This window comes from Nomascus leucogenys, chromosome 24 (genome assembly GCF_006542625.1).
Source record: "Nomascus leucogenys isolate Asia chromosome 24, Asia_NLE_v1, whole genome shotgun sequence".
In the NCBI taxonomy this organism is placed as follows: Eukaryota; Metazoa; Chordata; class Mammalia; order Primates; family Hylobatidae; genus Nomascus; species Nomascus leucogenys.
Window position 1 is genome coordinate 1,914,056 of NC_044404.1, and position 12,900 is coordinate 1,926,955.

Here is a 12,900-nt window from a genome sequence, read left to right on the forward strand (position 1 = left end):
CGGGTAAAATGTACACTGACCATTTTGAAGATATTTCTATTTTTATTTTACCACTAATTTTAGAATAGTTTATTTATTACAGATTTAATTAAGTAACATGAACTTAAAAGCATTTAGGTTAATTATTGTATATTTCATGAGGCCATTTATTTATCTAAATAGACTTTCTTAAGGGATTTCTGGCTCACTAGACCAGATTTTACCATGTAGACACAACATATAACAAAATACATGTGTATATGCATAAACACATCTGACCACATATACACACACAAATAACAGATCTTATAGTTTTTTTATTTTAGGCTTTTAGTCATGAGATAGTAATACTAATCCACTAGTTTATAAAAGACAGTTGGACCCAAATTATATTTTTTGGCAAAATGTAAAACATGGCTAAAATTTATTTGCCATGATAGGTAATCTAATAAGTGCCGTGAACCACAGTTTGGGTAAAGCAGTTTCCATGGCAGTTTGACCTCTTAAAAAACTTTTTTCACCTTTTCTTAAGTTTCAAATGAGTTTAGGTTTATATTTTCAATGTTTACATTTAAGCTGGGACTGGATAAATTGTATAAGAAAAATAAAATCTCCATGTAACCTTGAATTAGTAGCAAATCTATTTTCTGTTTGCCAGTGTGCTTTGCTTGACTAGCAAGTCTGGACAGGAAAGATTTTTAGCAGTTTTAAATTATTTATAATTTTTATTTTTTGCTTTTGCATGGCAGAAGTAGCAAAATTTTTCTGCTAGACGTACTTAGATTTTTGCTGTAAGGTCAAGATTTTGACCTGTTTGATCTGAGAGCCTAATTTCATAAATATGTTTCTATTTACTTTTCTCTTATATTAACTTTTAATTAAGTATTCTGTCATTGTACACCATTGTAAGTCAGGTAAACCTAAATTTATATTTCTTATTTTTTCTTAACACACGGTATTTTAGAATTAAATTTATATTTCTAAAGATTATCTCACTTGTTGACATCACGAAGCTGTTGTAATTTATAAAGCCATTAATTTGAAAACTCTTGAAGATTTGGGGCACAGGCCAGAATTCCATAAACAGTGAATGGGCAGAAGAAGAACAGAGAGAGGTATACAGAGAACTTAGAAAACTCTACATGTTAACTCTATAATTGCAGGTTTTTCAAATAATGACTATTGGAGATCTGAATTTTCCTTAATGTAATTTTCCCAGCAAGTTAAAAAAATGAGCCATAATATATAACCAGTTGGAGTCCCAGGAACCCTAGCATGCCTTAATGTTTGAGAATGCGATTCTGTTTTTTTTTTTTTTTTCTGGTTTTTTTAGATGGAGTCTTGCTCTGTCGCCAGGCTCTCATGCAGTGGCACAATCTCGGCTCACTGCAACCTCCACCTCCCAGGTTCAAGCAATTCTCCTGCCTCAGCCTCCCGAGTAGCTGGGACTACAGGCACAGGCCACCATGCCTGGCTATTTTTTTTTTTTTTTTTGTATTTTAATAGAGACGAGGTTTCACCATGTTGGCGAGGATGGTCATGATCTCTTGACCTCGTGATCCGCCCACCTTGGCCTCCCAAAGTGCTGGGATTACAGGCAGGAGCCACCGCACCTGGCAACCATTCTGTTTTTCATTAATCTTGCAAGAGAAGAGAAAATCCTATAAATCCTGTCATGGAATTTCAGGGGTTTAGGCCAGTGTTTTAGAGGGTGACAACTGCCGTGGCAGCTTTTAGTTAGCCATCTTGACCCACCATTTAGAATGTTTACTTTTGCTCTTGGGGGAATTTCAGAAACAAGGATAAAGAGTCAAACAAAATCAAAAGAAACCAAGACAAGATTGTTCACAAAAATTTTAACCTAGTGATGCAGATCAAAATATTAAACTAGGCATGCAGACCAATTTGCAAGTAAATTCACTAGAATATATGCCTCACAGACAGAATGTAAAATCTGTAGAAACCAAGACTAATCCAGAAAGACACTGATCTTTATTCCAGAAAGGACTTACCAGAAAAGACAAAAAGTCTTTTATCATCTCTGGAGGGATGTGTGGTCCTTCATTAAGGTAGCTTATCCAAACCAGTTCTCAAATGGTATAAAAAAGCCTCTACCAAAAGGAGGGCGTCTTAGCCTGAAAGAAGACAGGAAAAACAGGCAGGAAAGAAAGCGAAAGAAAGCAAAGAGCTCAAAGGGCTCAAAGGTGAGTACTGCACACTGGTTCTGGGAGTAATTCCTCTCAATCTTGGTTTCTGAACAAGAACTCAGTGAAAAAATAAAGTCAGCAAGATTCTTGGGGGGTGGTAAATAATTATACTTTCTGTGGTTAGTTAGGGAGAACATCTGTGGGCTTTTGGGTTAAAGGATCACTGACATCATGAAAACCAGTGCAGCCTCTCCCAAGAATACTATGTTCCTCCTTGTCTTCTTCATTAATAGACAGGCTTCCCTTCATCTGAGAAAGCCAGTTCTCATCTAAAGGATCCACCTCACACAAGTCCAGGATAATTATAAAGTATTGGCAACACCCTTTCACTATATTGTACATTTTGAAAAAGCTATTAATTTCACTACATCTGCATTTAACAGTTCAGCACACAATTGCAGATACTGTATGCAGTCTTTTTCTTGGAATGCTGATCTCCCGGGCTCAGTGCTTTCTCCGGAGGTTTTGCCCAATTTGGGGATTTTTTTTTTCTTCAGGATGGAGAAGGCTTTTTTTTGCTAAATACAAAAGACAAGCTCTTGAGAGGAAAAATCATGTTTCTATATAAAAGTAAGTGTGATTCCCAAAGGCCTACTTTGAAAGAAAAGGGACAAAACTGAGGTGTCATTCCAGACAGTGTGAAAGGTATGTCAACAAATGATAGGTATGTGCAACGGACATATCCAAATACACGCTTCCCAAAAATGGATCAATTTTTATTTATTCAAGAAATGTCTTTGTGAGCTGCTTTCCAAAAAGGCAAAATCAATTATTTTGAACGGGTAGAAAATCTTCAAATTTTGAGGGTAAATTGGAAGTTGAAGAACAATCAAGTCATTCTTGGCAGGGTCTGATAAGTCGGGAGGACGAATGAATGGAAAGAATGCTGTTGGTGTCCAAAGGTAAACCTGGCTTGCTTCTGGCAGGTGGCGTCTAAGGCACATACAATGTGGCAGCTTTGAAGGGCAGAGGGTCTTGACATTGACTCTCCACAATGATATGGAGATCAGCGTGAGTGCCCGCATGTTGACTCCTGGGAAGCTACTAAGCATTTGCCATCCCCTCCAAGGTGGAGGTCCACAAGAAGGCTCCAGAGTCATTCACAGGTATTGGCAACTTCCAGCATCAGTGCAGCTCTCCTTACCTGCTCAGCTAGAGATACAGACAATATAGGCAATACAGTATTCTTGTGGGATTTGTTTGCTTCCAGCAAAACAGATGAATTTTTCTCCAACAAACACAGTAATTCATTTTCAACAGGCACCAGTTCCTCCTAAATATGGAAGATTCACCATGTCTTAGTGTGGGTTCCCCCAGGAGCAGACTTTAAGACAAAGATTTCAGTGCAAGTAGTTTATTTGGGACATGATCCCAAGTAGACTGGAAGCATTGCTCAAGGAGGGACAGAACGGGACAGGGAACAGGAAGAAGACAAAATAAGGATGTGTTGCCAAGTGAGTTACACTGCAGATGACTGGTGCTTACTCCCATGACAGAACTCTGGGGAGCCACGTCGAACATGGACCTCAGAGTTACACAGCCAGCGGACAACGGAACTGAGGCATGTAGTCTCCAGTCCAGTCAGTAGTAGAAGGCTTTTCTGGGATGGGGAATGGAACCCAGGCCAAGTGGGCTCTAGCTGCAGAGAAGGGGATACACAACTTTAGGTAAGAGGGTGTACATCCCAGCCATTGGATGTGGGGCTGGAGGAAGACATAAGGCTGGGCTCCTACCGTGTATACTATTTGGGATTAGTAAGGGTTAGTAAGAGACAGGCGGTAATGATGTTGTCAGTTAAGAATGGCCATCATTTGCTTAGTGAAGTGCGGAATTGTCCTGGGAGTCTAACCTGCTAAGCTAGTTTCACACCTAATTCCCACACCTTGTCCACACCTAATTTCAGGATGTATGTCAAAAGGTAAGAATAAATGTGATATACTGGTATACAAGTTACATCAGTTGTCCCCAGCCTTTTTTGGCACCAGAAATGGGTTTCATGGAAGACAATTTTTCCACAGATGGCAGGGAGGATAGTCTCAGGATGAAATTTTTCCACCTCAGATCATCAGGCATTAGATTCTCATAAGTGCATGCAACCTAGATCCCTCACATGTGCAGTTCACATTGGGGTTGGTACTCCTATGAGAATCGAATGCTGCAGCTCATCTGATAGGAGGCGGAGCTCAGGTCATAATGCTCGCTCAGCCACCACTCATCTCCTGATGTGCAGCTGGGTTCCTCAGAGGCCACAGACACAAACCTGTCCGTGGCCCAGAGGTTGGGGACCCCTGAACATGGCAAAACCCTGTGTGTACAAGAAAATACTAAAATACACCAGGTGTGGTGCCTCATGACTGTGGTCTCAGGTACTTGGGAGGCTGAGGTGGGAGGATCACTTGAGCCCAGGAAGTTGAGGCTGCAGTGAGTTGTGACTGCACCAGCCTGGGTGATAGAGTGTCACCCTGTCTCAAAAAAAAAAAGAATTAAAACAGATACTGTGGTTTCTATATTTTTGGTCCTCTCATAGCAAAAATCAACAAAAGAAACTAATCTAAAACCTAGCAAAATACAGCAAGCACTAGGAATTTTCTATTTCAGTGCCTTAGGCAATCTGACAGATAACGTAGTTCAAAAAAAGTGTTTGCTCTACTGTGAAGTGTACATTTAGATATGCAGACAGCCTCTTGACACAGACATTGCTATAGTGTTTTCTAGAATAATTTAAGGCTTTTTGTTCTTGATTAACAGTGAGAGGCCATCTGCCTCAGTGTGTGCCCTAAGAAATTAAAGAGATGTCAGGAAGGAAAAGTATTAATGAGGAGTAAAAAATTCTACTTTTAAAAAATATCTTGGCTGGATGAGGTGGCTCGTGCCTGTAATCCCAGCACTTTAGGAGGCTGAGGCGGGTAGATCGCCTGAAGTCAGGAGTTCAAGACCATCCTGGCCAACATGATGAAACTCCGTCTCTACCAAAAATACAAAAAATTAGCTGGGCATGGTGGTGCATGCCTGTAATCCCAGCTACTCGGGAGGCTGAGGCAGGAGAATCACTCGAACCCGGGAGATGGAGGTTGTAGTGAGCCGAGATTGTGCCATTGCACTCCAGCCTGGGCAATAAGAGTGAAACTCCGTCTCAAAATCAAAATAATAATAATAACCACAGATTTTTGCAAGGCTACAGGGAAAAGAGTGCCTATACACTCGTCTTGGTAGGAATGCAAATTAGTTTAGCCACTGTGGAAAACGGTTTGAAGATTTCTCAAAAAACAGAACTATCATTAGACCCAGCAATCCCATTACTGGGTATATACCCAAAAGAAAATAAATTATAATTATTCCACCCAAAGACACATACACTAATATGTTCACAATAGCAAAGACATGGAATCAACCTAGGTGCACATCAGTGATGAATAGGACAAAGAAAATGTGGCATAGGTACACCATGGAATACTATGCAGCCATAAAAAAGAATGAAATAATGTTCTTTGCAGCAACATGGATGCATCTGGAGCCCATCATCCCAAGCAACTTAGTGCAGAAACAGAAAACCAAATATTGCAGGTTGTCACTTATAAGTGGGAATTAAATCTTGGGTACACACAGACATAAACATGGGAACAATAGACACTAGGGACTCCAAAGGAGGGAGGAGGGAATGGGGCAAGACCTGAGAAGCTTCCTATTGGGTACTATGCTCGCTCTCTGGTTGATGGGATCAATAGGAGCCCAAACTTAAGCACCGTGCTATATACCCTTATAACAAACCTGCACATGTACCCCTGAATCTGAAATAAAAAACAAAATAAAAATGTTTTATTAGTCTAAAACCTGTCAATACGACATAAAAATAATTATCAGGTTGGGCACAGTGGCTCATATCTGTAAACCCAGTGCTTTGAGAAGCCGAGGCAGGAGGATCACTTGAGGCCAGGAGTTCAAGGCCGGCCTAGTCAACATAGCAAGACCCCATTTTTACTAAGAAGAAAAAAAAGAAAAGAAAATACTCAAAATAAAAAGCAATCACCTTTCTTATTCGTTCTTCTCTCTTCATTCCTACACCAGTCTTATTTTTCTAAATGATAATAATTATCAATATTTATTAAGATTGTGAAATTCTAGTACTTTCCAATAACAAATATCAACTAATTGCATTGTTTTTAAAATCAATATTTCAAAAAGAAATCAATATTTCACATGGCTAAAAGCACAAAACATTGATTAAAGTTTAATAAAAACATGAAAATAAATTATTTCAAGTAAACATAAAGTTAATATAATTTAATTGAAGGAAAAACTACTTGAAAATAATTAAGGTTGTTCAGGTTCAAATCAACAAATTCCATGATCAACAATTTAAAACATTAAGGTCTGGAAAGTGAAAGAATTAATGCCTAAATATGCCTAAATGACAACACTGCTAACTGATGTTTTTGTTTATTTATTTATTTATTTTTGAGATGGAGTCTTGCTCTGTCACCCAGGCTGGAGTGAAGTGGCACGATCTCAGCTCACTCCAAACTCCACCTCCCATGTTCAAGCGATTCTCCTATCTCAGCGTCCTGAGCAGCTGGGATTACAGGCGAGCACCACCACGCCCAGGTAATTTTGTATTTTCAGTAGAGAGAGGGTTTCACAATGTTGGCCAGGCTGTTCTCGAACTCCTGACCTCAGGTAATCTACCCGCCTCAGCCTCCCAAAGTGCTGGGATTACAGGCGTGAGCCCCCACGCCTGGCCTGATGTTATTTAATTTTTATTTTAAAGAACAATCCCTAAGCAATTCATGGTGCTAAGTACAAATAAGTAAAAAATAAAGCACATAACTTTTTTTTCTGCAGGACTTCATAATTTAGTTGGGATGACAAGATTTAAAATAATAGTGATAAACCCTATGACAGAAGGAAAAAACGAAACTAAAGGAGTGTGGAGGAATAAGGCCTCTATTTTAATTTATGAGTTTTGCAGCCACTTTGTAGACATGACACTTGAATTTTAAATAAGTTAAAAGGAAAAAAAACTGACAACTTCCAAACCTTTCTCTCTCACCCAACTTTATTCATGTGTATTATTTCTATTAACGATTATCATAAAAGAAATTAGGACTTCTAAATTAGTAAATATTTGCCGGGTGCAGTGGCTCACACCTGTAATCCCAGCACTTGGGGAGGCCGAGGCAGGCGGATCACAAGGTCGAGAAATCAAGACCATCCTGGCCAACACAGTGAAACCCCATCTCTACTAAAAATACAAAAAAAAAAATTAGCTGGGCGTGGTGGCCGGCGCCTGTAGTCCCAGCTACTTGGGAGGCTGAGGCCGGAGAATCCCTTGAACCCAGGAGGTGGAGGTTGCAGTGAGCCAAGATCATGCCACTGCACTCCAGCCTGGAGACAGAGCAAGATTCCACTTCAAAAAAAATTAGTAATATGCTTAAAAATAATAAACTCAGTTCATGCTAACAAAATAGTATTTTAAAATATAACAAGTCCCCACATAGTTTGAAGAGTTGCAATGCTTTTACATTTTTGCAAAATGTCTGGCTTAACTGAAGACAGCTTGATACTCACATCTGCTTCTGAATTCAATCTGTTGCATTATGTTGTTTTGACTAAGTGTGTGAAGAAAATAGTGCCTCACACACACATGAAGTTGTAAAAAGGAAGAATAACTTAAAAGAATTTTGGGGCGAGGCGTGGTGGCACGTGCCTGTAATCCCAGCACTTTCAGAAGCCAAGGCAGGCGGATCACTTGAGGTCAGGAGTTCGAGACCAGCCTGGCCAACATGGTGAAACCCCGTCTCTACTAAAAATACAAAAATTAGCCAGTGTGGTGGTGAGCGCCTGTAATCCCAGCTACTTGGGAGGCGGAGGCAGGAGAATCGCTTGAACCTGGGAGGTGGAGGTTGCAGTGAGCCAAGATCATGCCACTGCATTCCAGCCTGGCGACAGAGTGAAACTCCATCTCAAAAAAAAAAAATTAAGTATTTTTGGCCAATTATTGTTCTTCTTCTTTGATCTCCAAACAAATGCTTTATTCAGTTCATTGCAATGGGAGGCATGACACCACATCATATGCTTTTTCTGCTCTATCACATTAAAACCTATATGTCTATTTTCAATGTTAATTGGCCTTTTACCAATCATGATTTTTATCATATTGGCCTGGCCATTGGGAAAATATTGGTTCACTGAATAATCAGATGTTCCAAATATTGATACACTTTATTAAAAATATTTTGAAAAATCTAAGTTTTGAAAAATTGTCATGTTCAAGCATGCAGATATGTCTTCCAAATTTTAATTTGCACTTGAAAACTTTTTACATTTTCAATAACATGCTCAGTTATTTTTCTTTAGGACAGCTCACTTGGTTTTTTTTTTTTTTTTCAGACAAGGTCTTGCTCTGTTGCCCAGTCTGGAGTGCAGTGGCGCAATCATAGCTCACTGCAACCTCTGCCTCCTGGGCCCAAGTGATCCTCCCGCCTCAGCCTCCCCAGTAGTAGACTGTGGGCGGCAAGCCACCCAGGTGCAGAGGCAAGAGACCGAGGGCACGAGCTGTTCCAGTATAATAAAGAAAATATACAGAATAAGAATAGTTATACTAGAAATAGAATATAGATATGATGATATATGAATATTATTAATCATTAGTTTCTAGCATTACTGTTTATTCCAATATTATAATAATCTCTGTTCTACAACTAGAACCTAGGAAAAACCAGGCAATACAGAGATAGGAGCTGAAGGGACAGGGTGAGAAGTGACCAGAAGACAGAGTGCGAGCCTTCTGTCATGCCCGGACAGGGCCACCAGAGGGCTCCCTGGTCTAGCGGTAACGCCAGCGCCTGGGAAGACGCCAGTTACTTAGTCTCCCTTTCCCCCGGGGAGTTAGAGGAGACTGCTCCACCACCTCTTGTGCAAGGCGACATCAGTCAAGCTCGCCTGCAGCCATCCGGAGGCCTGTCTCCCTGTGACGCTGTGCTTCAGCGGTCACGCTCCTGGTCTGCTTTCATATTCCACCCTGTACACCTGGCTCGGCCTTCTAGATAGCAGTAGCAGAATTAGTGAAAGTACTAAAAGTCTTTGAAATGCATAGAAGAAATAATGGTGTAAGCTGTCCTCTCTCTCTCTCCCCCACCCCCGCCTCGGCTGCCAAACAGGGAAGGGCCCCTGTCCGGTGGACACATGACTCATGTGACCTTTTCAACCATTGGAGATAGCTCACACTCCTTACCCTGCCCCCTTGCCTTGTATCCAATAAATAACAGTGCAGCCAGGCATTCGGGGCTGCTACCGGTCTCCACGTCTAGGTGGTAGTGGTTCCCTGGGCTCAACTGTCTTTTCTTCTATCTCTTTGTCTTGTGTCTTTATTTCTATGATCTCTCATCTCTGCACACGGCGGGGGGAACCCACAAACCCTGTAGGGCTCATCCCTACAGTAGACTACAGGGCTTACAGCATCACTCCTGGCTAATATTTTTTGTAGAGATGGGGTTTCACCATGTTGTTCCAACTGGTTTCAAACTCTTGAGCTCCAAAAGTGCTGGGATTACAGGCATGAGCCACTGCACCCTGTCACACTTAGTTCATTTTTAAGTAATAAGTGCTCTATGAGTCCTTACCATTTTATCAAATAGAATACTGAAAAGACATACTTGGGGATCTAGATTTAACGAAAATTATTTTTTTACTGCTTCATCAAGGATATTCTTAAGTAACATGAAAATAAAATCGGCATGTTTACTTATTTAGGCAACCGTGTGACTGTAAATAATAGAACTGCTACTATTGTTTGGAGCCACTGTCTTGTTTTGTGCCACAGTTTTACTTACTATTGCATTTGCACCAAAGCAGAGAACAAAAACAAGTGAAAAGGACAAGTAACATATCTGTATTATGATAGAAAGAGTCTTATTTTCATGGAGCACTCTGAGATCCACTGTTCCAGGTATAGCTCTCTGCCAGACCCATCACACCTGTTCTGTCACAAAGTTTTGTTAATTCTACTTCTTAAGTATTCTTCTACTCACTGCTTCCTCTCCATAACTTTACGACTCAGTGAAACCCTCACTCTCTCTCGCCTGAAATATTTCCATTTCCCATCATGTTCCCATCAGCCTGCACTCCTCGACTCAGTGAAACCCTCACTCTCTCTCACCTGAAATATTTCCATTTCCCATCATGTTCCCATCAGCCTGCACTTGACTCAGTGAAACCCTCACTCTCTCTCATCTGAAATATTTCCATTTCCCATCATGTTTCCATCAGCCTGCACTCAACTCAGTGAAACCCTCACTCTCTCTCATCTGAAATATTTCCATTTTCCATGTTTCCATCAGCCTGCACTCCTCTCGCTTCCCGTTATCTTGTTCACTTCCAGACTAATATCTCTAAACAGGTAACTGCATTCCTCAAGGACTTAAAAGCACTTAACAACAGCTTAAAACTTAGGTTCTCACTCTTTAGCAAGGACTTGAAGACTTTTAATGATTCAGCTCCAGCTCACAAATCTAACCTCACTTTTTCCCACATCAACCCTGAACAGAAGCTGAGTTCCACTCATATACAAAATCTTTCAATTTTCCTGAATAAAAAAGATTACGTAGCTGTCACCCATAATCTGACTCCAGAACTCTGTTTCTGCACCTTCCTGTCAAACTCATAATAAGTCTCCATATTAGTCTGTTCTCATGCTGCTAATATGGACATGCTCAAGGCTGGGTAATTTATAAAGAATAATAAGTTTAATGGACTCACAGTTCCACGTGGCTGGGGAGACCTCACAATCATGGCAGAAGGCAAAGGTCAGGTCTTACACGGCAGCAGACAAGAGACAGCATGTGCATGGGAACTTCCCTCCATACAACCATCAGATCTCATGAGACTTATTCACTATCATAAGAACAACACAGTCCTCAAGATTCAATTACCTCCCACCAGGTCCCTCCCACAGTACGCGGGAATTATGGGAACAATTCGAGATTTGGGTGAGGACACAACCAAACCTTATCAGTCTCATAATAAGGACCAAAGGCCAAGTCTTCCCTAAGTCGTCCTTAAGAGACTCATGCAGATTTCATACTTTGCTCCCAGTTGGGCCTTTTCTCAAGACCTTGACATTTTGATCTGGACTCAGATGCCTTTGTGGCTCATTATGAAACCCACTTGTGTTCTTACACTGGACTCAGTAAGATAGCTACTCTTTCATCAATTCGTGTCATTATTTATTAATTCTTTGCACAAATGGACTTCAAAGTAGGATTTTTAAAAAAGTTTTGACCGTGTGATCTTCACAATGAAAATCACTAGGCATTTGTTATGTGATTCTTTCTTTCCTATCATGTGGGAGAAAATAGGATTGGGCTGTGTGCCCTGAGAGGGAGGGCATATTTAGATATTTTAGGAGTTGTAAATAGAAGACCAAACATCAGAGAGAGACTTTGCTTCACTTGTAGTTCAAATGGTTAGTTAGGACAGGCACAGTGGCTCATGCCTGTAATTCCAGCATTTTGGGAGGTTGATGCAGGTGGATCACTTGGGCTCATGAGTTCAAGACCAGCCTGAGCAACATGGTGAAACCCTGTCTCTACAAAAAATAGAAAAACTAGCCAGGCATGGTGGTGCACAGTATTATGAGGTTGCACTTCACTGAAAAACCAAAGATGTTTAGCACTTCCATGAGAACCACACCATCTCACAACTATGAGGTGTAGCAGAAATCCAGTCCCAAGAACACAAAGAAGACACACCATGTTAATGGAATGACATGCTGCAGTGTATCTAGATAAATGCTCCTGGGCCTTGATGAGAGAGATAGACGCAGTCTTGAAGGAACTGATTATGCAGTGATTCTGCATTTAAATATTTGACCTAATTTTAATAACAAAAATGTATGCGCCTTTCATTTTCAAAGTACAGTTGTTCCTCAATATCCATGGGAAATCTGCTCCAGAATACCCCCACAGATACCAAAAACCATTGATGCTCAAGTCTTATATAAAACGGTATATTTGCATATAACCCATGCTTATCCTTCCATATGCAGTCATGTGCCTCATAATGACCTTTTAATCAATAATGAACCATGTATATTACCATGGTCCCCTAAGATTAAAAACACATATAGAAACCTTCTTGCAGGAAGTCAGGGACTCCGAATGGAGGGACTGGCAGGAACCGTGGCAGAAGAACATAAACTGTGAAGATTTCATGGTCATTTATCAGTTCTCAAAATTAATACTTTTATAATTTCTCATGCCTGTCTTTACTGCAATCTCTGAACATAAATTGTGAAGATTTCATGGACATTTATTAGTTCCCAAAATTAATAGTTTTATAATTTCTTATGCCTATCTTAATCCTTAATCCCATCATCTTCGTAAGCTGAGGATGTATGTCACCTCAAGACCCTGTGATGATTGTGTTAACTGTACAAATTGTTTGTAAAATGTGTGTTCAAACAATATCAAATCTGATTGTAAAACATGGGTGTTTGAAAAATATGAAATCAGTGCACCCTGAAAAAGAACAGAATAACAGCAATTTTCAGGGAACAAGGGAAGATAACCATAAGGTCTTACTGCCTGCGGGGTCGGGCAGAATAAGCCATATTTTTCTTCTTGCAGAGAGCCTATAGACGGACGTGTAAGCGAATATCACTGAATTCTTTTCCCAGCAAGGAGCATTAATAATTAATACCCTGGGAAAGGAATGCATT